General features: G+C 37.1%; 1 protein-coding gene across 1 annotated transcript in view; it reads left to right on the top strand.

Annotated features, from left to right (window-relative positions):
• Positions 1-24,438, top strand: part of CD8A (CD8a molecule) — a 232,421-nt gene that overhangs the window by 4,470 nt on the left and 203,513 nt on the right. The window lies entirely within an intron of this gene.

Genomic DNA, 24,438 nt, shown 5'->3' with positions numbered 1-24,438 from the left:
TGATTTTTCACTGAAGAACTATTTTTCATTTGGTGCATGCCCGTAGCAATTCTCTTTCATTAAAATAACACATCAAACCTCTCAACTTCTTTGATCATGAATTCTATAAAAAGCCAAGAATAATGGAGGATAAAGGCCCAAAATCAGAAACAACTTTCTGAATATTACTGTTAATACATTTAGAAAGTTAATACAACAATATCAACAGGTTTTGTATCAATGTGCATTTCCCGAACAATAAGATGTATAAACACTCTAATTATGACATTATCAACTAATTGTAATCCCGAAATACGTACCAGAAAAGTCAATGATTTTATGAAGGACAGGACAAAGTATGATTCCAAATCAGGGAGCTTTGCAAATCAGGCACAGTTCACAGATATGAAATCATAATGTTGCTGTTTTGTGCCAAGCAGTGTTCTGCTTTTGATTATGCAGTCTGTAGACTTGGTTACCTAATCTTACCGTGGTGTGGACGTAACTACAGCACAATAGTTCACCCTACTGTCTCTGAATTCCAGGGTTAGGGTTCAGTTTTTGATCTTTGATAGCTAGCTGTAGTTTTCTGTTAAATTATTGAGAATTTTAGCTACTAAACAATGGCAGACATTTGAGTTTCTGACTTCATTTCATTCCGAAGATACATATCCACTCAAAACCTGTTATGCCAGCAACTTTCTAAGTTTATAACAAGAATATTTAAAATCTGTCCCTATTTTGGGGCCTTTGCCCCCACAACCCTTTATTTTTGGTTTTGGCCAGATTTGTTATGCTGAGAAGTTGAGAGGTATGTTCCAAAGCCATACTGATTAGATTAGTTTGTTGATTTAAAATGTGCTTTTCTGAGGGAGGGCAGTGATGACCTGCCCAGATGGTGTCCTGCTTTGTGACCTCTACTACAACTCTGACTTGAATTACTAATTACTTATTATATTTTTATTTAATATTTGGTTATTGGAAAAGTCCAACTGGGACAGAACCCATTTTCAGCAGAGGCCCAGGGAGAAATGCTCCAGATGCATGTCTTTGGAATGTGGGAGGAAATTGGAGCACCCAGAGGAAACCCGCGTTAATGCAGGGAGGACATGTAGACTCCACACAGAGCACCCCAGTTGAGAATCAAACTAGAGAACCTCTTGCTGTGAGGCAACACTGCTAACCACTGCACAATTAATTTGCGCCACCCAATATATATGAATGGAATTTATTGGACGGTCCAACAGAAAGACTAACCTCTTGCCAGTGGTTAGACTGCTATTTGTCATGGTGATGATCCAGACTCAGTAATGGATTCAGGTATAAGAGAGCTAACCACACTCCATACGAATTGCAGAAGGAGTTATTACTGGGCACATTGATAGTGCTGTGAAGAGTATGTCTGGCTAACATCAAAGACTGAAACAATACTAATTTCATGAACTTTAATCATACGTTCACTTAGGAATGGGGTCCATTCCCACCATGGTATTAGAAATTCAAAAGACATAGAAAAATTAAAAAAGAGGAAAGAACAGTTGTAACATTTAATGTCCAAAGAATGCATGGAAATCAGGGACTACATATTCAGAACTTGAAACTGATTTTAAAATGGCAGGAAGATTTGTATTAACTAAGTCTATCATGCTGTATGCATGACTGATGGCAGGTTTACCTTGCAATGGCCTGTTGCCCTATCTGGAGCTTATTCCTGCCTTGAGTTGGTTGACTGACTGGCTGTGTTTCAATACCTCCTTCCCCCATCATTTGATGCAGAAGGGTAGGTTCTGGATCCCATGGCCTAAATGGGATAAAGTAAGCAATGAGTATGAATGTCAAATTCTACCCTCTGCAAAATTACTATGTTCTTCCAAAAAGGGCATCTCTTTTTGTGCCTGCTACATAGCTTCTCTTCTATGCACTGCCATTCTCTCTGCTGTGTCTTACTCTTGAGAGCTGCATATATATATATATATATATATATATATATATATATATATATATATGCCAGATGTGTGCTTATATGCCAGATGTGTGCTTCTCTTTATCTATTTATTTCTCTGCACAGAGTAGGTGTCCAGTCCCCAGTGCCATCATGTACACATACTAACACTATTCCAACAAATTACTGGAGCCACCACGATAGTGAAGAACTTTTATTTTAAATAGAACGAGCGCTTTCACGCACCTAACAAGTGCGCTTCATCAGGTTGTAATGATTAAAGAAAGTACTCCAGTATATATATACAATCACGCCCTAATTAATAAGCCTTTATGGCGGGTAAAAAACACATCCAATTAAACAATTAAAAAAGTAAAATTCACCTGTAAACAGCTTATTGTAACTTTGTACCAAGATTAATATTATATACAACATTATCACACCATACAAAAAATATAACATTGACTAATATAAAAACCTATCAAAAATATATATCTAGTCAAACGATAAAGCTCCTAGAAAACTGTCTTAATATAAGATATTATAAATCATAAACTACATTCATTAACTATCATTCTTATGAAACATTGTTAATGTAGCATTATTTAGCTAGCATCGTATTTCATATTTACCAAAATACTCTATAAGAAAAAGGAGATCCAAAAGGGCAAAGAGGTAAGGAGAGGGGGGGGGGGAAGAAAAGGAGGGTAAGGAATAGGAAAGGATAGGAGGTAGGAAATAGGAAAAACAAAACAATAGAATCATATTGGTACTCAATTTTTAACCCAAGCTGTAACCACCATATCTGAATAAAACATTAATATATATCAAATATGGTTATACAAATCAATGACTAAGCAAAAACAAAAGCCACATCAATTCAGTAAAAACAAGAGAAAACATCATCTCTCTATAAGCGACCCATCTGAGGCCAGCCAATCATCCAAAATATATCACATGAGATAAAGTATAGAATACCTAACATGCGCCGCAATTCTAAATAGAATGAGGTGACGAAACTTCAGAGAAGGGCAGGTCTAATACTGAGTGAAGTGTTGAGGCCAGGTTCCAGATGTGCCCTAAGTGTCAAGATCCATCTTAACTCATATAATTCTAGTGTTCCTAATGTATCACCTTCCCGTTTATTAGGGTATAGAATCTGAAGAACCCTAAATCTAAAGCCATGGGTCGAAAACATCTGACAGTGTCGAGCCAATACATTATTATCATTCTTTTTCCGTATATCATATATGTGGTTATATACCCGATCTTTAAATCTGCGTGTTGTAAGGCCCACATAATATGCGTCACAACTGTCACATGTGGCTAAATAAATTACATTGGTGGTGTCACATGTTGCATAAAAATTGGGGGTGATACTAACACATACTAACACTGGTAAGACATCTGTTAAGAAGTTTAATTTTACCACATATCAACTTAACTGGTGGCTTCTATAATAAAACCAGTTCCCAATTCCAGTGACTTTAAGGAAGTGCCTGGTCACCAAGTCTCAACAATACCACCCCCCATAAATGTCAGACACTGTTAGGTACTAAATACACCACAGGCAGTACATAGAGGGAAATAGTCATAACCCAAACATCCCTGTCCACTTTCTCACTGGCATGGAGTGTGTCCATTTCCACAGTGTCAAATGCTCATATTGAATATAATTTCCAACATGAGAAAGGAGTCCAGCTTTTTTGTAACACAAGCGTTTTATTTTGTACTGTATAACCAATAAAACCTTCTATCATAGTCCTTCTCATTCCCAAAGATATCTCCAGTACAGCCCCATCCTTTCTCCAGTACTTACCACATAGAACTGCAGGATTACCATGTTATGTGAGCTGACCATAGGTCAGATCTAATCATAATAGAAAGGAAGCACTACAAAGAGTTGCCATGTAGTTTGCTGGTTAGGTACTATTCAATGCAAAGCTTAATTAATGTCCACATCTTAGCAATTTCTTAATATTTTATCCTCAACCTTTTAATGTGGCATCTGTGAGATTCTTCCGAATGAATTCTGCTACTGCTCCAAAAATAAGATTTCATACAGTAACTGTGAACATGTATGGTGTGGTAGAACTAAAAATATTAGAACTCTTTCCACTGACCTATGCATACAGGAGATTGGGTAACAGGAATGACCAGATGGTATTTAATGCCTAAGTGATAGTCTAGTCCTGACTGGTGAACGTTTGCTGGCATATACAGCGAGTATAGATTCAGTGGCAGAAGGGTTAATACAAGCAGGGAGTAAAGGGGAAATTAACAAAACACTTGGTTTCACTGTAAGGTGAATACCAATTAGCTGAAATTACGAATATTTCAAAAGACTTTGTTGACCCAAAATGAGCTTTAAAAAACAACTTTTTTATGTTACAAAAGAGACAACAAAACTAGCACCTCAGCTTACACCTTAAATGAACTTAAAAAATCCCAACATTAAATATATAAAATAAATGTGTATACTTAGAAAACACATACACATACAAAAACATACAAATAAACAACAGTTACAATAAATGTTTCATACCCAGTTCATTATTTAAATCCTGTGGTTGCAACATACTATAAGTAAAAATGTACCATGCTTCCTTTTTTCTTTTTACATCTGAAACACTCAAAAGAAGCTCATGATTCTGACAAACAAAAATAATAAAATATTTAAGAAACTCCAGATTATTATTATTATTATCCTTAAAATGCACAGTTATTGGACTAGTTGCCACATTATTTTTAATGTCTCATGTGTTCTTGTATGTGCTTCCTAACTTACCTCCTGGTTTGGTCAATATAACAACAGTTATCACATGGGTAAATAATACCATATACCACCACCACAGGGCTTACATAATGAATTGGATATACATCATTTATTGTACTGTTATTTTTCTGTACGTTTTTGTATGTGCATATGCTTTATGAGATACACATTTAGTTTTCAGTGATAATGTTGAGTATTGGTCAGTTGTTTTAAAATAAATCTCTGAATGTTTTTAGTATACATATGTATATATATATATATATATATATATATGTATATATATATATATATATATATGTATGTATATATATGTATATATGTATGTATATATATATATATATATATATATATATATATATATATATATATATATATATATTTATATACACACACACACATATATATATATATATATATATATATATATATATATACACACACACACAAACATATATATATATATATATATATATATATATATATATATATATACACACATCAATGCTGGGATTATTTAATTTGAAACAATTAAAGGCATAAACCAAAGTGCTAGTTTTTTGGGGGGTTTGGTAATATAATAACTATGGATTTGTAAAGCTCATTTTCAGTCAGTCCAAAGTCTTTTGAAATTTTAAGGCAGTGGGGAATAATGTGTGCAGGAAATGCAATCACTAGTGCAAGGGGGGTGCATTTACAAACTGTCTTGTGGCTGTCTGCCACCATTAAAAAAATGACTTTTAACGGCTGACTTTATCTCTGACTATAGAGGAATTTCAGACAATTTCACCACTCATCTGTCTTTCCACTCATTTGGTCTGTCCCAACAGTCAACCCGCAGTAGACTGAAAGTATCATTGATTGGTTACTTGCATCTAATCTTTGCAATATTAAGTCAACTGGTCTCTTGTTCAGCTCTTTTAAGTGTCATTACCCTTAAGTCGTAATCTGGTTCCACACAAAAAAAAAAAGATCATCACCTCATTCTCCGGCACTAGCTCCAAAACTATGACATTTAATAACATGTTTATACAAATAAACTGAGCCTGACTAAACCTTTAGACCTAGAACAAAACTCTCCTAAATACAAATGGTTGCAGAAAAAAGGCAAAGGTTAAAACCATCCCTTGAATTATCCTAATATAATGACTCTTACATCGTAAAGCCTGCCTGAAAAATGTATCTCCACAATAACTTCACTTCTTCAATAATGTTTTAAAGAATTGAGGAACAAATCCAAAGTACACATAGTTAATAGCAAAAAGCTGAATTTATACACTCAGGAAAATGAGAACATTAATAATCCTTAGCACTTCTGAGTCTGGGTCTCTAAATTTACATACAATGGCAAAACTCTTAACCTAATCCATTATCAGATACCACTCCAGTTCAAACTGACAGCACCTTCAATGAATCTAACTACAATATTTCCCAGCATGTAGCAAACGTCAGCTCAAACAAGCCAACCCATGCCCATAACTCAAAACCCATCTAATCAGAGATTTCAATTCACTCCTGTATTGCTGTCATTAATCTGGAAACTACTTCGTAAATTAAACCCTGATTCTAAAGACGCTAATAATCTCCCTTCCAAACATTTAAATCTTGCATCAAAATCTACTGACTACCCAGTCTCAATACAGGTAAATCATTCTATAAAAGAAGCGCATGCTTCATCCTTATAATCATCAGTGGAGTTATTATAGTACAAGCATATTGTCATGCTGTTTCCAGTGGCTAAATTCCTTAAATGGGGCACCCCTCATTCAACTCATGACTTACATTGAAACCAATAAGGTATTATCAAATATTCAACATGGTTTTTATCCAAGTACAGAATCAGTCCTACCTAAGTTCATTGATTTTGTGTAGATCCAGCTTTACTTAGGCAAAATAGCTGTCTCTATTTTCAAGACCTCTCCAAAGCATCCAACATTATCAGCCATAGCTTACATACATTTAACTTCAGCAATATCCATACCATCTTACCAGCTTATTAACTCAGAATCTGTCTCAGTGGTGGCATGCAAACTTTTCAGTGGAATGAGACAATATTACACTGTAGACTCATCAGTATGGTATTTCACTGAGATCTGTACTCATTTCTTTCCTGGTTAATTTATTTGTACAATATATGACCTAGCACTGTAGACTTTCCAAATGAGTTCAGTACACAGACAATTATAGGTTCATAAGTGTTTACTAGGCTAATGACCACAAGGGCCTTTTTAAACCTAGCTATGCATCCCAAATTTCTTACAAGTTCTGGTACCCTTGATAAGTGTAAGCAGGGGCTTGGGAGATGAAACATTTACAAACAGGGGCCTGGGAGATGAACCATTTTCAGGTTGCCTGTGTCCATTAGAGACCTAGGTGCCAAACCAAGGATGAATTTCCTGTTCCCCATCCAGTTGTCCAAGTTACACTTGAATTGGGTTAAGGAGGAACTCTGCTTCACATGGATGGGGAGCCTGTTCCATAGATGGGGTAGTCTCTGGGATACATACCTATCTTTCCAGCATGTCTTATTTATATCACATGCAAGGTTTATGTCTTTAGAATGGCTAATTCTGGTGCTGTTTGTTTTGTGGATATGCAGGAGACCCATCAAAGTGGGGTCTGACAATGCCCTATATGCCAGGCATAAATTTCCCCTCAACAGCCTGTAGGAGACAGAATACAGGGAGAGGGACTTGGTCTGCATAGGACACTTTACTTACACCCTGTATTATTTTAGTGAAGAACTTCTGTGGACGTTCAATTGATGGATAAACCACGTGAGTATTGTATTCAGTGATAGATCTGATGAATATTCAATACAGTGGAACAATGACTTCATTGGCTCTAGATACCATACCTTTGTTTATAAGTTGTGAAACATAGAGTAATTTCCTCACTACTGTAGCACGTAATGATCAAAGGCTAGATTACTGTCTATGTGCGTCCCTAAGTTCTTGACTATTGGGGCACAGCCAAGGGGTGTGTTGTCAATATGATAGTTACCTGGGGTGGATGACTTCCAGAAGGGTACTATTATCCATTTCTTGACATTTAGTTTTAGTCCATGGCTCTGAAACCAGCTGTTTTTCTGTGTCAGTCCTTCCTGGACAACATTTATGCCAGTGAGGATTCAGTGACAGCTTCTAATTTGCAATTATATGCAGATTTTAGTCAGCCAGAAACCATTGGCATTGGCCTTGAGTTTAGAGAAGCAAATGGGAAAAAGGAGCGGTCCAAGGACCCAATCCCTGAGGGACTCCACTTCAGTAATTACTTCAATATTTTTTTTCAATAATTGTGCAAGGTCTGTCACCCAACAGTCCTCAGGCTGTCCTCCCTATAGAGGTGGACACCCCAATTCTAACTTTCTTGGTCCTGTCTGTGAGCAGTTGGCTATCCACTGGGTTATATATGGGTTTGTACCTAACTACTTGAGTTTGTCAACAATGCCCGAGTGGGGTATTATGTCAAATGCCTTGGCCAGGTCAAGATAGGCATTGTGAAACATTTTGCCTTCATCCATTGCTTTGGTAACCTTCTCAAAGAAGTCCACCAGCTTGAGTATGCATGACCTGCCCTTGACAAAACCAAACTGGGTTGGGTCCAGTGTCTGGAGGTTTACAATATCATTATTGATAATTTATATGCCTTTATGTACAGCCAGAACACAACATAATTATTATTCAGTTCCAAAACAGTTTCCTAGAAACTTAAACCTGTAGAGAAGCATCACAGAAGACAACCAAAACTAAAGCATTGTTTACCCATGTCATCAGTCTCATTGTCCTTACAAATACATCCACACTAATGGTAAGCATCCAATCAAAGTCACTAATAACATCACCTCTTAGTTAGGCATTACTGATGATTGTGAAGTAAAGTTGAATTTATATGTCAAAAGCCTTGTTCATAAAAGTAATCAAAAGCTCAGTATGTTGTACAGGACAAAACCATTTCTCACTGCCTATGCATGATTCAGTGCTACCTAGTTGTTATTATCACCCAGCCTCCTCCCTGCATCAAGCATCTTCACAAGTCTTCCTTCTTTCGGTTCAGTAAATTAGAGCAATCGTACAAGTGTACTTTTAATTATTTAAATTTGGAGCCATCTTCCTAGATAATCCTTTCTCTGTATCTTCTTAAACAAACTTTTCAGGTCAGAGTGCAATAAACAACTCTCATCAGCTGAGAACAGTTCAAGGTTTCCTCTATTAATCCTACAGGTTTCTGGCACTAGGATCGCTAATAAAAGGCTACCAACCCCCTCACAGCCTTCAGTTTGAATTACAGTTCCTGACCAGTCCATAAAAGTAAACAACCATTATGATGGTGCTACCATTGCTAACCCTGTGACTGAACACTGAAATAATCTTCCTTCCACCCTCAGATTCCTAAAATGTAATCAAATATATAATGACTATTTGCATAAAATAAAACAAAAGATGGTCTCACCTTCCATTCTTCTACCATTTTCTTTTGTCCCCTTTCCTACTGCATCTTCTCATGGTTTCCACACCTCTTTTGCATCCTCATCTCAACTTCCTCTTCCTCAATATCCTTTCTCAAGGTTTCATTCAGGTACATACGGATATATATACATATATATATATATATATATATATATATATATATACACACACACACACACACACACACACACACACACACACGTAGATATTTATCTATGTCTATATATACATATATAAAAAACATACATGCACATAAGCACACACACATACATTTGAATTTCATATCAACAGGTCATCAGTTAGCTGGAGTAGCTTAGCTTTGGAATAGTCTCTAAATACAGAAGGGTTTTGTGGTAAACCAAGTTTTACCCTTAAAGTGAATGTTACTGCACTGTGGTCAGACATATATCCAGTGATGTGGTGAATGTGGTAACTGGAGGTGTTGAGCATGGAAGAATTGATTGGTTCATAGGTTCATAGGTTGGTACTAGGCTATTGACCCTAGGGCCTATGCAAGCCTAGCCATAAAAATTCTCTGGATATTTCTTCCCACAATATTTACTTCTCTGGACCCCTGTCTAGCAGGGCGACTGACATGATCCCCGGGGTGAATTTCCTATCTCCCATCCAATCATCAAGGTTCCTTTTGAAGAGGGCCAATGAGGCGCTCTGCTTGACATGTATGGGCAGTCTATTACAGAGTATGGGGAGTCTCCGGGACAGAAACCTATCCCTCTAGCATGTTTTGTTCAGTTTGATGACAAGGTTTAGATCCCTGGAGCTTGTGGCTCTGAGGGATTGGGATTTCTTTAAGTGGAGCATGTCCAACAGCTCAGGGTTTGACATGGCCTTGTATGTTAAGCAGAGATCACCTCTGAGTAGATGATATGCCACAGAGTATAGCTGGAGTTTTTTAGATGGTCATATGGCATCTGCTTTAGGCCAGTGATTCTTTTAGTGAAGTATTTCTGTGGCCTTTCCAGTTGTTGCAGATGTCTTGTGAGGTACATACCAAACTGGGCATTATACTCTATAATGGGTCTAATGAGGGATGAGTACAGTGGGACAATGACCTCCTTTTTTCTGGATGAAAAGATCTTAGTGATGAGGTGTGCCACATAGAAGGATTTCATGACTGTTGTGGCGATGTTGTTATCGAAAGTGAGACCAATGTCCACCTGTGTCCCTAAGTCTCTCATCACACTTTCGATGTTTAGTGTCCTGCCACCTATGTGGTAATTCATGGGAACATGTTTTTTCCAAAGGGGATAACTATACATTTCTTGGCATTAAGCTTGAGCCCATGGCTCTGGCACCATGCATCTGTTTCTGTAAGGCCCTTTTGTAGAATATCCACATCATTTGGGGATTCAATAATGGCTCCCAGTTTACAGTCATCTGTGAACTTTGTTAGCCAGAGTCCCTTAGTGTTGGCCTGTACTTCAGAGAAGTAGATGCCAAGCAAGAGTGGTCCCAGGACTGAACCCTGAGGTACTCCAATTGTCACTTGTCTGGAGCTGGATTTGGAGTCGGCTACTTTTACAGTCTGGGTTCTGTCAGTAAGCCAGTTGGCAACTCATCGAGTGACGTAGGGATTTAAGCTTAATAAGTTTATCTATGATTCCAGAGTGGGGGATGGTGTTGAAGGTCTTAGCGAGGTCCAGATAGGCTGTGTGGACCACCTAACCCTCTTCCACAGGTCTGGAGACTGATTCAAAGAAGTCAGTCAGATTCAGGAGACAAGATCGGCCCTTCACAAACCCAAACTGAGTGGGGTTCAGTGTCTGAAGGTTGCCAATGTCTTTGTTTATAAGTTCCATGATAATGCATTTCATGCCCTTGCAGATCAGGCTTGTCAGACTGATGGGACAGTAGTTCCTGGGATCCAAGGCAGATCCTCCCTTGTGGAGCGGGATAACTGTAGCTGTGTGTCACTCAGTGGGCACGAAGGCTGAGGTGAGGCTATGATTAAACATGACACTTAGGTGAGGTGCCAGTTCATTTTGTCGTTCATGTAGTACACAGCCTGGGATGTCATCTGGTCCCATGGATGCTGTATTCTTAGCTTTGGAGAGTGCAGTTTCTACCTGTGTGGCCGTGATTATTGGAATTTGGCAATCTTTTGGTATTGAGGTGGGCCCTTTAGGGGGTGAGAGGGGGGTGAAGTTGGCACTAAATTGATCTGTCAGGCTATTGGCAATATCCTTGGGATCAGTATATTTAATGCCATTCTGTTGTAGCTCAGAGCAGATCTGAGCATTGCCATTTAGATTCTTGACATAACTATAGAATGCCTTGTGGTTGTCTTTGGAATCTTTGGCAATTTTATTTTCGTAACTAGCTTTTGAGGATTTTATAAGGGATCTCAGCTTCTTACTGAGGCTGGTGAGGGAGTTTTTTGCATCATGAGATTTTCCTCTTTTCTGCAACAGTTTCTTCCTTCTGTTGTATAGTTTGTTTATAGCAGGGGACCACCAGATTGGCGTCCTTTTTTTGGAGAACAGTATCTTGGTTCTATTTGGGATGGCATGATTCATGCACGAGTGGATGTGCTTGTACAGTGCCTTAGTGTAAGATTCTGCAGTCAAACTTCCAGATCCCATCTGCGTGGGTGTTGTGAAGTTTGTCACTTCTGACTTCAGTAGCATGAAGTTGGCTTTGGAGAAGTTTTTTAAGGAGGTTTCCTTACTTGGGGTGGGGGTGGGATGTGGATGTCAAGTGTGATTTGCTTATGGTCAGACCTGACCAATGAGGGGGTGACCAGTGGTGTGGAGCATCTATCTCTCATGTTGGTAATGACCAGGTCTAGGATATTGGAGCCCCTGGTGGGACAATGGATTAGTTGATCCAGGGCATTGGAATTTATGAATTCCAAGAACCGTTGGGAAAAGGAGTTGGTACCCGAGTAGTTTTCCCAATTAATGGCAGGGTAGTTGAAATCACCCAGTATTAGGGTGTTTGGTTGTATCTTAATATTTTCCAGTATGTTTAGAAAGGTGTAGTGAGAATCTTGGGACATGGTGGGGGATCTGTAGCAAGCTACAATTTGGATTGCAGTCTTACCTAGTGTTAGTTGCACATGGAGAATTTCATATGCATTGTGTTGGGCAACTAGCCTGGAGGTGTGAATATCCTTGGTGAATATGGACACTCCTCCACCTTTAGTGTTTCGGTCTTGGTTTTGTGGCCGAAAAGTGTGGTAAGAATTGTAGCCTGGTATTGCAGGCGTGCTCTCTGTAGCCTTGAACCAGGTCTCAGTTACTGCACAGATATCGATGTTCTCCATTTTTAGGAGTGCCTCGAGAGAGTGCATTTTGAGGTTTAGACTTCTAGCATTGAGTAGCATTACCTTCAGATTTTGCATGACTGGAAAGAACAAGTCCAGATTTTGGGTCTATATTAGAACATCAAGGTTTAAAACCGTTGAATGTTCTAATATCGAACCTTATGGAGCGAAAGCTTAAAATATTGAAGCAACAGAAACTAAAATTCTTTCCTAGGAAAAGATTTTGGTTTTCCATTTCTGTTGCTTCGGTATTTTCAGCTCTGTGGTTATGGGTCAGGTTCAGGTAAGTGTGCGATTGTGCGGATGTGAGTGTTAGGGTGGGTTAGGTGAGTTAGGGTTAGGACGTGGGTTAGGTATGTGTGCGACTGTGTGGACATGAGGGTTAGGGCGGGTTAGGTGAGTTAGGGTTAGGGAGCGGGTGAGGTGAGCGTGCGATAGTGATGGACCTTAGGGTTAGGGTTTGGGTTAAGGTAAGTGGATAGTTAGTGGTGTGTGTATAGTTTAGTGCAGGGTTAGTTGTAAAAAATTTAGGTGTATGTGGGTGGATTGCTGTTAGTTTGGTGTGCTTGTGTTGTGTGTATGTGCTTTGGAACAGCGATTTTTTTCCCTAGGAAAAAATATCTCTGTTCAGACAGTTCAAGATTGTAAGCTTTTGCTTACATAAGGTCAATTAATCACCGTTCGCTTCTTTAAGTGGTCGGTGATCTAATATAGACCCCAGATTTTTGATCTTTTTATTTGGACCTGAACTAGTTAGTCTTAGGAGATGATATCAATTATGTCCAGTAATCTTAGTGCAAACCTATTTATGGCAGTGTAGATTCCCAGTTAGTGAAAGGGTGACTGATGAGAAATGTCACTCTTTTAGATAAGCCTCATGGGCTACAGGCATCATGGATGGAGTGCAGTAGTTGGCTATGATGTGATACTGGGTTTTAGTTACTATGATAAGGATATGGAGGTGCTAAAGGTAATTGTCCACTCCTAAGAATTTGGTGGTGAATTGGCTGAAAGGAATAGCATAATTTTCAGTGTCGTGTCTAAAGGAGTGCTAGGCACCTGCACTGCAGGGGGGCTATTGCTGTTCTGAAACCATGTGCCAGTAACTAAGCAGGTATCTATGTTTCTGAGAGTTAGAAATGCCTGCAAGGAGTGCAATGTCTTATTTAGGCTTCTACCCACTGAGCTGTGCTACCTTTGTATGATTTTGATTTGCTATGTAGGTAATTTCAGGAAAGTGACCTTGCCTAACAAATGCTCTATGTGGAAAGAAAAAGTCCTGGCCAAGATATTGAAACCATAAGGAGAGAGAGAGATGCAGGCCCTCATTGGCAAAGCAGCAGGGAATGCCCATCATCTCCTCCCAGACTGATATATATAAACACACACACACACACACACACACACACACACACACACATATATATATATATATATATATATATATATATATATATACAGATAGATATATTGTATACCCCTTGAATAACACCAATACTAAGTCTATAATTAAAGTCAATTATCTTTTGTTTGCACGGTGGCATTATTTTTGGCAAATGTAGGATACTGTTCAATGCTAGTTTCACACTCATTTCATATGCAAATTCTGACAGCCCCATCATGCTCCTTCTCATATGATCCAAGGAGGTACATCTCAAGTCATTCACTTCTATGTGCATGATGTCCAGATAAAACTGGGGAAAAGGACTGAAGTGTTCCAGTCACATTAGGAATCTTGGAGCTTGAGAGGCAGCAGACCATCACTCTGTCTTTGCTCAGCCTGGTGAGTGGAGCATGTGTGTGTCTAACTATAAAGTGACCCATGACCAGGATGTTGCCAGTTGTACTGTCTCCGTCTTGCTGCTTAAGGACTTCAGATTGCCAGCCGAGTAGCCCCTTTTGTAGTTGGGTTTTCTGTAGTGTCAGAGTGTGTCATATGTTAGTTAAGACATGCTGATGAGGGTTTGTATGCAGGAGGCAGATTTGGGGGCTTTGGCTGATGCCTAGACCTAGGAGTTCTAGGAGACTTAAGGAAAGATTTGTGATAGCATCAACATATGACAGTTCAGTGTTGACAGTCTGAGGACATTGCATAGTTGTGGGTGGGGGTAAGACAGTGCTATTCACATTGCATGCAACTGACTCGGAGTGGGACACCTCCATTTTAATTAAGTAGTTACACCTCTCACAGATAGAGTCCCTTGGGTTGATTAGAAGTTTCTTTTTAATGAGTATGTGACAATGGTTACACTGCCTTAGGAAACCAAGTGCTATAAGGCTGTCAATAAAAGGGGGGAGGATTAGTCTGTTGTCTCTCAGTGATGACCCGACTGCCTTGTGATGAAAGTTTGTGAGGGAAATAAAAGAAGGGCTGAGGGAGTATTCAGACAGAGAAGCTTGTTAGACCAGTGATATATTCAATGCAACTCCACACAGTCAAGTGCACTTAGTAAGAGGGACCTCTTGCAAGTAAGTGCCAGCTGTTTTCACAGAAGTGGGTGTTTAATTTACAGGTGTTTAAAGAAGGTACACTTTCAATAGTACATAGGAGAAATGAATTTATTTCCACTGACTACCCACTATGGAACTACAGCTATTGCTCAGTGCAGCTACTGGCAGTATGTCATAAGCAAAAAACAAAAGAACCAGTGGAAAACAAGTGTAACCTGAAGCCAAAGTGTTCTCAGATATCTAGAGTATGAAGCAATTACTCCAGCTTTCACTTAGCCTAACCATTGCTCTACCCATGATGGCCACTATACCTGGCCAAACAGATTAACTGAGCACAAGCAATAATTGAAAAAAGGCAGTGAAAATGCAGAAAAAAAGTTTAAAATGATACAAGCAGTTAGGCAGAGTTAGTGCAAACATGAAAATGTTCTTTTCTGAGCTTTTATCTGTAAGCAGGAGGTCAGCAATCACTGCTTATCCAGTCTCTCAGGACACATGGGCACAGCTCTCTGTAGTCTTAGCTAAAAGAAAGGGACTGAGCTGTGGCTTAAGTATTAAACAGTAAATAAACAAAAGAACCAATGGAAAACAAGCGTAATCTGAAGCCAAACTGTTCTCAACTACTCAGGACATGAAGCAATTAAGTCAACTCTCACTTAAATTAACCACTACACTATCCAACATGGCCCCTACATGTAGCCGAAGAGATTAACTGTGCACAGGGAATAAACACAAAAAGGAAGACAAAATGCAGATAAATAGTTTAAAATGGTACAACCCGGTGATTTAAGTGCAATCACAAAAATGTACTTTCCTAAGCTTTTTTTCAGTATTTCATATAGACTAGTGAAAGGAAAACTATGTTTAGTACATTGGATATATAACAGAGGGTATCAAACGATATTTTGTACAGCAGAAAAAGAAATGTGTGGAATATATCAGATAGACTGAGTTGGTCACAAAACAGAGGAACTGAAAAGGACTTACATATTACTTGGGTTGTTTCTTGGCTGCGGAGCAAACTATTGGTCCACATCAGAATAATATACAAAATATATATTTTAAATATAATGTTTATTTTGGGATAAATGATTCAGGTTTCTGTCATGATTCAAAGGAGTTAGTGTTCCCTGATGACCTGCGAGTCTGAGTGCTGTATAAACAATCTACAAGTCTATGAGCTCAAAACCAGTGTAGAAACAAATAACGTGTTATATTTATTGCTAGTTATTGCAATCTCTCCAAGTCTTAGCAAACTTGAAAAGAGGAGAATAAAATAAGGGGGATGTAATGGTGAAGCCCTCCCTCAAGGGTACAAGAGACATACCCTACTAAAAAAATGTATTTGAGTTTACGGGGGTTTACATTAAATTGTTTCTATTTATGATGGTTGCAGTGATCATTACATATTCACAGAAATAGCTTCATACATTTAGGACTAAGGTTATGGATTTTAAGATATCAAGAATCAGTATAACATAATAAAGCCATTGTTACACATGTGCATGCAACAAAAACATTGAGTATTTTTCATAATGTTTTATTTTATATCTTTGGACATTTCTCTTCATCCTCTTTAGTTGCTCAGCGGGGAAATGTCTTTTGGCTGATATAATATTAAACTGAGTCCAGGACCATACAAGAGTCAAACAGAAAAGAGTACTATGTTTCTGTATGTGTGTGTGTGTGTGTGTGTGTATAAATATATATACATATATATATATATATATATATATATATATATATATATATATATATATATATATTTTTATATATATATATATATATATATTTATATATATATATATATATATATATATATATATATATATATAAAACATAAAAAACCTCCAGCATCATAGACAATATAACTTGCTGAGAATTTATTAAGCAGCAATTCCATTCACAGCAGGTCTTCTCATAACAGGCCCAGATTTCACCAACCAGCATTGTCAATGTTGTGAGTCATCTCTCAAACTTGGTTCACTAAATAATAAAAAAATATCATGTGACACAACCAAGTTCATTTCAGGAACTTAAGATAGAGTTAACATAGAAAATGGAATATAGTGCACATGTGTGTGTGTGTGTGTGTGTGTGTGTGTGTGTGTGTGTGTGTGTGTGTGTGTTTGCACATGTGTATTTGTATTGCTTAGCTGGAAAGAGTGTTTTGCTAATTAAATAAATAATTTGCATGCATTACATGACATACAGTAAGCTGAAAGTATTCCATTTGATTTGTTCTGTTCTGGGGAAAAGACAGAAGAAGGAATGAAGAAGGGATGACGATACAGATATATAAAGTCTAATAAATGAGGTTAAAAACTAAACCATAGACTAATTAGTTTATATGGTTCCTTAAGTTTCAAAATGCGCTCATTTGAAAAACTGTTGTAACCACAAAAGCCTGTAACTATTTTTCAAGTACTCATTTTTTTATTTAAGTAGGCTGGACATATAACAATAAAGTAAATTGTCTTTCCATGTGAGTGGATTCCTGTCAATAGAATTTTTTTCTCTTTTTTTCTTTATTTATTTTTTTCTTTTCTGCTTTTCCTTCACACAACATTTTCCACTTTGGTTTCAAGTAATTATTCTTAACTCTGTGCACATAAAAGATCTTGTAACCGCTGTTATGACAATGATGAATGACATAAGCAGGGTATCATAACCATAATATTAGTTTCCAGCTAACAGGGCCATCAAGTGCACTATAAAATATTTTCACAGTTTACTGTTATGTTTTAAGGTCTTATAAATAATATGCTGCGGCCTTTTCAAATGCATTGCAAGAAAGTAGTACAGGATAATTACAATAATGCTTAAGATATTATAAATATCATATTGTTACTTATGATATATCTTCGCACTTAAAATAATATTTTACTGATGTTAAGACAGCAATTTTTTTTAATGTGTGCTGACCAAGCAACTAAGAAATGAATTAAATCATAGAGTAAGCATTGGTAGGCTAATAACACATCTGCAGAGGGTAGAAGTAAAGCTGAAAGACCACTATAATCAGAAACCAAATATGGCGTACTTGACATGATTTTCCTTTTCTTTCAAGCTTTTTCATTCTCACAGTACACTGCACACCACCTTCCTTTAGGCTGTCCTGTCCATGAAATTAGAAAGGCAGCAACCGGAATTATTCTTACTTTCAGAATCACTGGGCAAATGTGTCAGAACATTTTGTTCCAGTGATCCTATCTAATTTGTGTGCCTTGTCATATTTTAAACACAGTATAATAAGCAATTTGTTTTCATTATATCCTTAATTATATAATTAGTGCTTATTTTTTATTTTTTTATGCATGACAATTAAGACTTTATTAGCTGTAAGGATTCCTTCATAAAAGCATAATATTTTACAAGCTTTATTTGTTTGTTTGTTATTGTTTGTCCATATGTTTCCCCATTCTATATACAATTTAAATTAAATTTTATTCTGAAAGAGTGTTCAGTCAGTACCAACTCCATCAGCACCAAAATTTACATTTTTGAATAGCTGGAAAAGCTGTTTAACAGAATTAGCTAAATAGTTCGCTCTGCAATTAACAAAAATAAGCTAAAATGAGTCACTCCTGTGACAGAGAGAGAGAGACAAAGCCCTGACTATGGCCCAGCTGACCTAGGTTTAGTCAGGTGCTCAGACAACTGACTGTCAGGGAATGACTGCCATGCCCATCTTGTAGGGGGGACACTCATTGGTGATGCTCCCTAAGGTGAGGTATGGACCAAAGAGGAGAGTTGCCCTTGGACATAATCAACGAGCATGGGGGGTAGGTAGGTAGGTAGGTAGAACATACAATATATCCCTCCCAGACAAAAGCCCAGACTGCTGAGTCCCCAAGAGGCCTTCAGGATCTACAACAGGCCCCAACAACACCAAAGTTAGTCAGGTGATAGGAGGATGCCAGCAGACCCTGTGTGAATGTGGGGCACTGGGAGCAAGGCAGGTAAAAACGAGGTCCGAAGAGACAAAAAGAATTAAAATAAATGAGCTAAAATGAACTCTGAAACAAGAATGTAATGCAGTTGGTCACCGTTGCAGTTCTGCTTCTATTCTTCAGCACAACGTGGAATGCGACAGGTGCTTGGCATGGCACATGCTGCTGTTTGCATCACTACCATCAATGATGAACTGAAGAGACTTCACAAAGGACAGTACAAGCCATAAGGAGTATTTAAGATCGTGCAGCTCTCCCAAATAAAATTCAGCTATTCTTTTTAATTTTATTTTTGTGACAAATGTTTGCAATAGATGACCAAATCAATTACAGTTAAACAACAATGGGAGTGGGGATGGAGGAGTTGTTTTTGAAATAAAAGGAACACATAACTTTTAGCAAAATGTATTTTATTTGATCACAGTCAAATATATCAGTTAAACCTGGCCAAAAATGTGATAATGGGGGTATGTCCTTGTTTCCTTTAATTGCACCGTGTTCTTTTTTTTTAATTCTGTCATGCAATATTTTATGTTAATCTGTGATTTTTTTTTTCTTTTTCCATATGTTCAATTGTATTCAGTATTATTATTATAATAATTATTGTTATTATTATTTACTGTTATTTGGGCTGCTGTTGAAAAGGGGATTTGCCCAGTTAGACTTTGGTAAACAAAGGCAAACAAAAAATAAATAACTAAATATTCATAACAAGATTGTATATATTCTTTATACTCATGGAATCAGCGCCTCCTTTACCTTTGCACAGAAAGCACACAGTAAGTTTGTTTCATAACTGAATATCAGCATTTCCTGTCCAGAAAATTGTACTAGAAAATCTCAAGTTGTTTTAGAGATACAACTTTTTGTTTTCAGCATCGCCTTAATAGGCCATCTTCGCTATAAGAATAGGTAGGTGCCAAATAGCATTAGGTTCAACTTCTGTATGGTGTAGATTTATGATTTTTTTCAGAGTGAGGAGTGTACTACATGTCCAGAAAAAATACCCACAATGATTGAATAACACAGGGAGTAAAAAATATGCATATCTTTGGAAATGTTATTTTTTACTGTCACTGGAAAGACATCATAACCAAATATCCTTTCTGTGACTATGGTAACATGGCCAAGCCAAATCAACATTGGGTTGCATGTAAATATTTAAGGTATGATTAGCAGTTTTAGGTGGAGCATGTATCTAGGAGTCCTAGTATAATTCCCTGATAGTTTTCTATGAATGCCTCTGATTGATATATGGCTTTTTATACAAAGATAGTAAATGCAGGCTTTGACAGGCGTTTCACAGTGACAGCTTACTAGGTGGTATTATACTCCATTTCCATTAGAAGTGGGTATATGAATTCTATTCAGAATTGTGGGATTGTGAGAGGACAACATTTCCACAATATAACTTATAGCTCTGCACTTTCCTAGTCAAAATGGGATGGTGGCAACAAAAAAAAAAGTTAGTGGCATTTTGTTGTGAATGAAACGCATGACTAGTTGTAAGTATAACTGAGTTTTCTTGCCTTGAAACAGGTGCATATAGTACCAACAATACAAATATGTTTCTCTGGAAATGTTTGTGTCTTCACCAAAGATACATATTTTGCTATCATGGCATGCCATCATTGTTTTGTTTTATAAAAATTTAGATTTTATTGCATGGTAGATTTTCTTTGTCTGTTTGCTTTTTTTAATGAACAAGTATACTGTTCAGAAATATGCACTGCATGGGATGGACACTATACTCAGAGGTAATGCTTTGAGATAGTGTACTAGGTGGTGTAAAATTCCAAATATCGTGACTAGATCCTATGCTCCTTCTCCATATATTTCCTCTGTCAACCACTATTGTCAGCTTTCCCCAGACTACAAATTCAACTGCTTTCACAACTGTGACTGATACTACTCATATAAGAACTCTGAATTCTCATGAATTTAATAGGTTTAAGACCCCTGTAAGGGTAGAAAGAAGGCATGGCTGTTATACTTTGCTCTATCTGTATGCGTACATATGTATGTATGTATATATTAAGCTCTCCCTTGGCAGAAACATCACAGCAGCACCCACCCAAAGGCTACTTGTTACTGTTTATTGTATTCCTTTACTATTTCTCCAAAATTTTAAACTCTTGCATGAACATTTATCTGCATCCCTCATAAAGTTAAATGTTCCCCTTAATCTCTTTGAAATTAGATTGACAGGCTTCTAACACCATCCAACCCCCTTTCAGTTTGTCTTTAGGAGAGAAATGCATCAGTAAAACATTTTAAACTGATTCCCTTATCCTCCAGACTGAGGAAAATTATGGATTTTAATTAAGGAAATCCATAATCCTCTCTAGGAAAAAACTTTACTTACAAGTACATATTCTTCATAGACAAAGGCTGATATAATCATCATACATAGCAGTTAACCCATAAAACAGGTAGAACAATACGTACATTCCTTTTACTAGCCATAAGAAAAATCCCTCCAACTCAAACTATGTAAATATGTATATATGAGCATATGCCAGAATAATTGCAGGTTAACTAAATTCCATAGATAAGTACTGGTCTTAGATATCTAGGCACTTGAAAGAGTAGCTATATTGTAGCTGTTAGAACTGGGGGACTGCTTTTATTATATAATGACAACTATATAATGTCTACATTACTGTCAAATGTTGAAATCACTATAGGCATGTGGTCCCATGGTATAATGGTTAGGACTCTGGAATCTACATCTTGTTATGTGAATTTCCCCCCATTCTGGCATCATTCATCTTGCTAACCCAACTGCGTTCTACTTTAGTCTGGCTATGAGCTGTTAACAAGCTACTTCCTGTGTTACTGTATTTGATTCCCTTGGCTTTTATTTGACTGGTGTGTGACCTTGAGCAAGTCACTTAACCAGACATTGGTTTGGAGCAATTGGAAATTTGGGCTAAACCCCTTAATTCTATCCTGGTCTGCATGCCTAGTAACCACCCATGAAGTTATGAAGTACTTATTGCTGTAGAATGTATTAGAATGCATTCTGTTTGTACAGTGTTACTGAAGCTATGTGTATTATAGTGCCCTACTGTGATGCTGTGAAATAGTGCATTATCACACTACCACTGTGGTGCTCTGCTTTTCTATACATGATAGTTAACTGTAAAAGTCTGTAACATACTCTGATGTAAAACGCATGCACCAGGTTCATGGGATACATCAACACAGTTAACCCATACATAAATAAATAAATAAACAAACAAACAAACACAATGTGATCTTTTCCTGGGCCGATAATCTTAACTGCACCTGTCAGTAAATGAGAAAAGTCCTGAAGTACTTTAAAATTTCAAACAAACCCAACATGTCATGCAGTGAATAAGCTGAAGCTTATAGATATGCCATATCCAGTGAGAAGTGACTACAAATATGTAGGAGCATAAACATGCCTTATTCATAAATGTCAATATAGGACTGTTTTGTAGGGAAGCTGTGACAGGGTATTTTTCCTTCAGATATTTCTTAGCACTGTGTGAGGCATTGCTCCACAATTATTTATACTCTGATGTGTCTTACAGCAATTACAAAACGAGTTTGCGATTTAATTTTTTAATGCAAACATTTCAACAAAACAAAGCATAAAATGACGTATGATCCTTGTATCACAGATGGAACTCTGTCTGTCTGTTTGCCCACAGCCTTGTTGCTTTGTAGATCTAATGTCAGATCAGCTGATGTAACATATGAGGGTATCACACAGACAGCATAATAAGCCTGGCCACGATGTCGCATACTCACACAAAGTATATATGAATGATATCTGGGTATTTTTACCAAAGAAAACAGTGTTGAATGTATGGTGAAAATATGTATTTTAATCAATATTAAATCTTAAAAGAGAATCAGGTTTTATGGCTGCTTATACATTGTATTTTGCTGACTGGGTAGATCCTTCCGCACCCATGTCCTTTTTTCGTTAGTGACCTGGTGGTATTTTTACTAAGTGATCTCTAGACACAAACGTAAGGAACATCCGCTACTTTTGTTGCTATTAGGAGGTTGAGAGCTCTTCCAGTGTACATACATTGTGCTATGATTTGAAAATAGGAGATATAAATCATGTTGGGATAAAAGGCACACAAAAATGAATAACCTAATTACTAAGATGATGAAAGTGTTCAGTTTGTATGATAATACCGTAGACTAAATGAAATCAAATTAAACTGGAAAAATCAACTGGAATGAAAGTTTCCAACCCAGGTTAAATAAGAAAACAAGACTGTTTTCAGATATGAAGCAAGAATAATTATTTTGAAAACTTAATCTAAAGTGACTTACAATTTCTAGAAATTATTAGATTTCATTCACTTTGGTGAGTATTTACTTGCATGCATCTTACATTGAGAACAATTCTTCATACAAGGTTATACATATAATAGCAATCTGCTTTCAGTTGCGGCCAACAATATTTATTTGAAAACTCAAATGCCTGTGAATACAGTGGTCTTAAAATCAGCTTTTGGACAGAAGAGTGTAATTAGTATGCAGTTTAAGAACTCAGGCAGGTTCTTGTGTCAATATGAGCATCTGGGAAAAAACTAAGGAGCACCCAGAGTAGTAAATGCATACTCTGTCAGTCAACTATACAGGATTTTGCCTTTGGTAATGTTTAATACCTTAGCCTCTGCTTTGCACAACAGCATTTTCTTTAAGACATACAATGCAACAATTCTTATTTTTCATGTGGAGGTTATCTTTTTTACAAACAAAATTACAATTGTGTCTTTAACGGCAAATGTAGTATCATATACGCATCCTTTTTCAAACTATATTGACTGTAGGTGTAGATAAGGGAAGCTAGATTTGTGTGTGAAATGAGATTGACACTCTGATGCATGACTGCTGCTGAACATCTGCAGGTTTTTTTCCTGAAAGGTTAAATTACTGGTACACTAGAAATTTTTCCTTTCCCCCATGACATAGTGACCTCACAGTCAGTGTATGTAAGGCCAAGATAGGGGTGCAGGGAGTGACATCCCATACAAAAGCACTTTTTTATATTTTCTGAATGCTATGCACATTCACCTGATGTCACTCATTTCTGATCACACTTGTGTAAGCTGATAATAAATTAGTCGGCAGCTTGTACATAAGAATTTACAAATGATTGTTTATTTTTATTCATTTATTTATTTATTTTGTTAAGTCATCCCATTGTGGCACCATTCATCCTGCTGACCTTAAGCTTCAGAAAACTGGCAATTGTTCACTGGCTTATTTTTTCCCTCTGGGGCAAAAGTTGGTGCGATAAAATGTCCATGGTCATCACAGTGAGGTTTTGGTGTTCTTCTGTCGTACCCATTAAACCCACGTCATAGGCATCTAAAACATGACCCTTCCATTTGAGACTCCAGGCTGGCACTGGATAAATGCATATCTTTTTTGTTGTGTATTGTAGAACAGCAGCAGAGTTTTTCTCATTTAGACAAAGAAACACAAATCTTTTATACAGAGAAATATATATATATATATATATATATATATATATATATATATATATATATATATATATATGTGTGTGTGTGTGTGTGTGTATATATATA

The sequence above is a fragment of the Protopterus annectens genome, chromosome 2.part1 (genome assembly GCF_019279795.1).
Source record: "Protopterus annectens isolate FY-2018-M chromosome 2.part1, PAN1.0, whole genome shotgun sequence".
Classification (NCBI taxonomy): domain Eukaryota; kingdom Metazoa; phylum Chordata; order Ceratodontiformes; family Protopteridae; genus Protopterus; species Protopterus annectens.
This window is presented reverse-complemented; position numbering and strand designations above follow the sequence as displayed.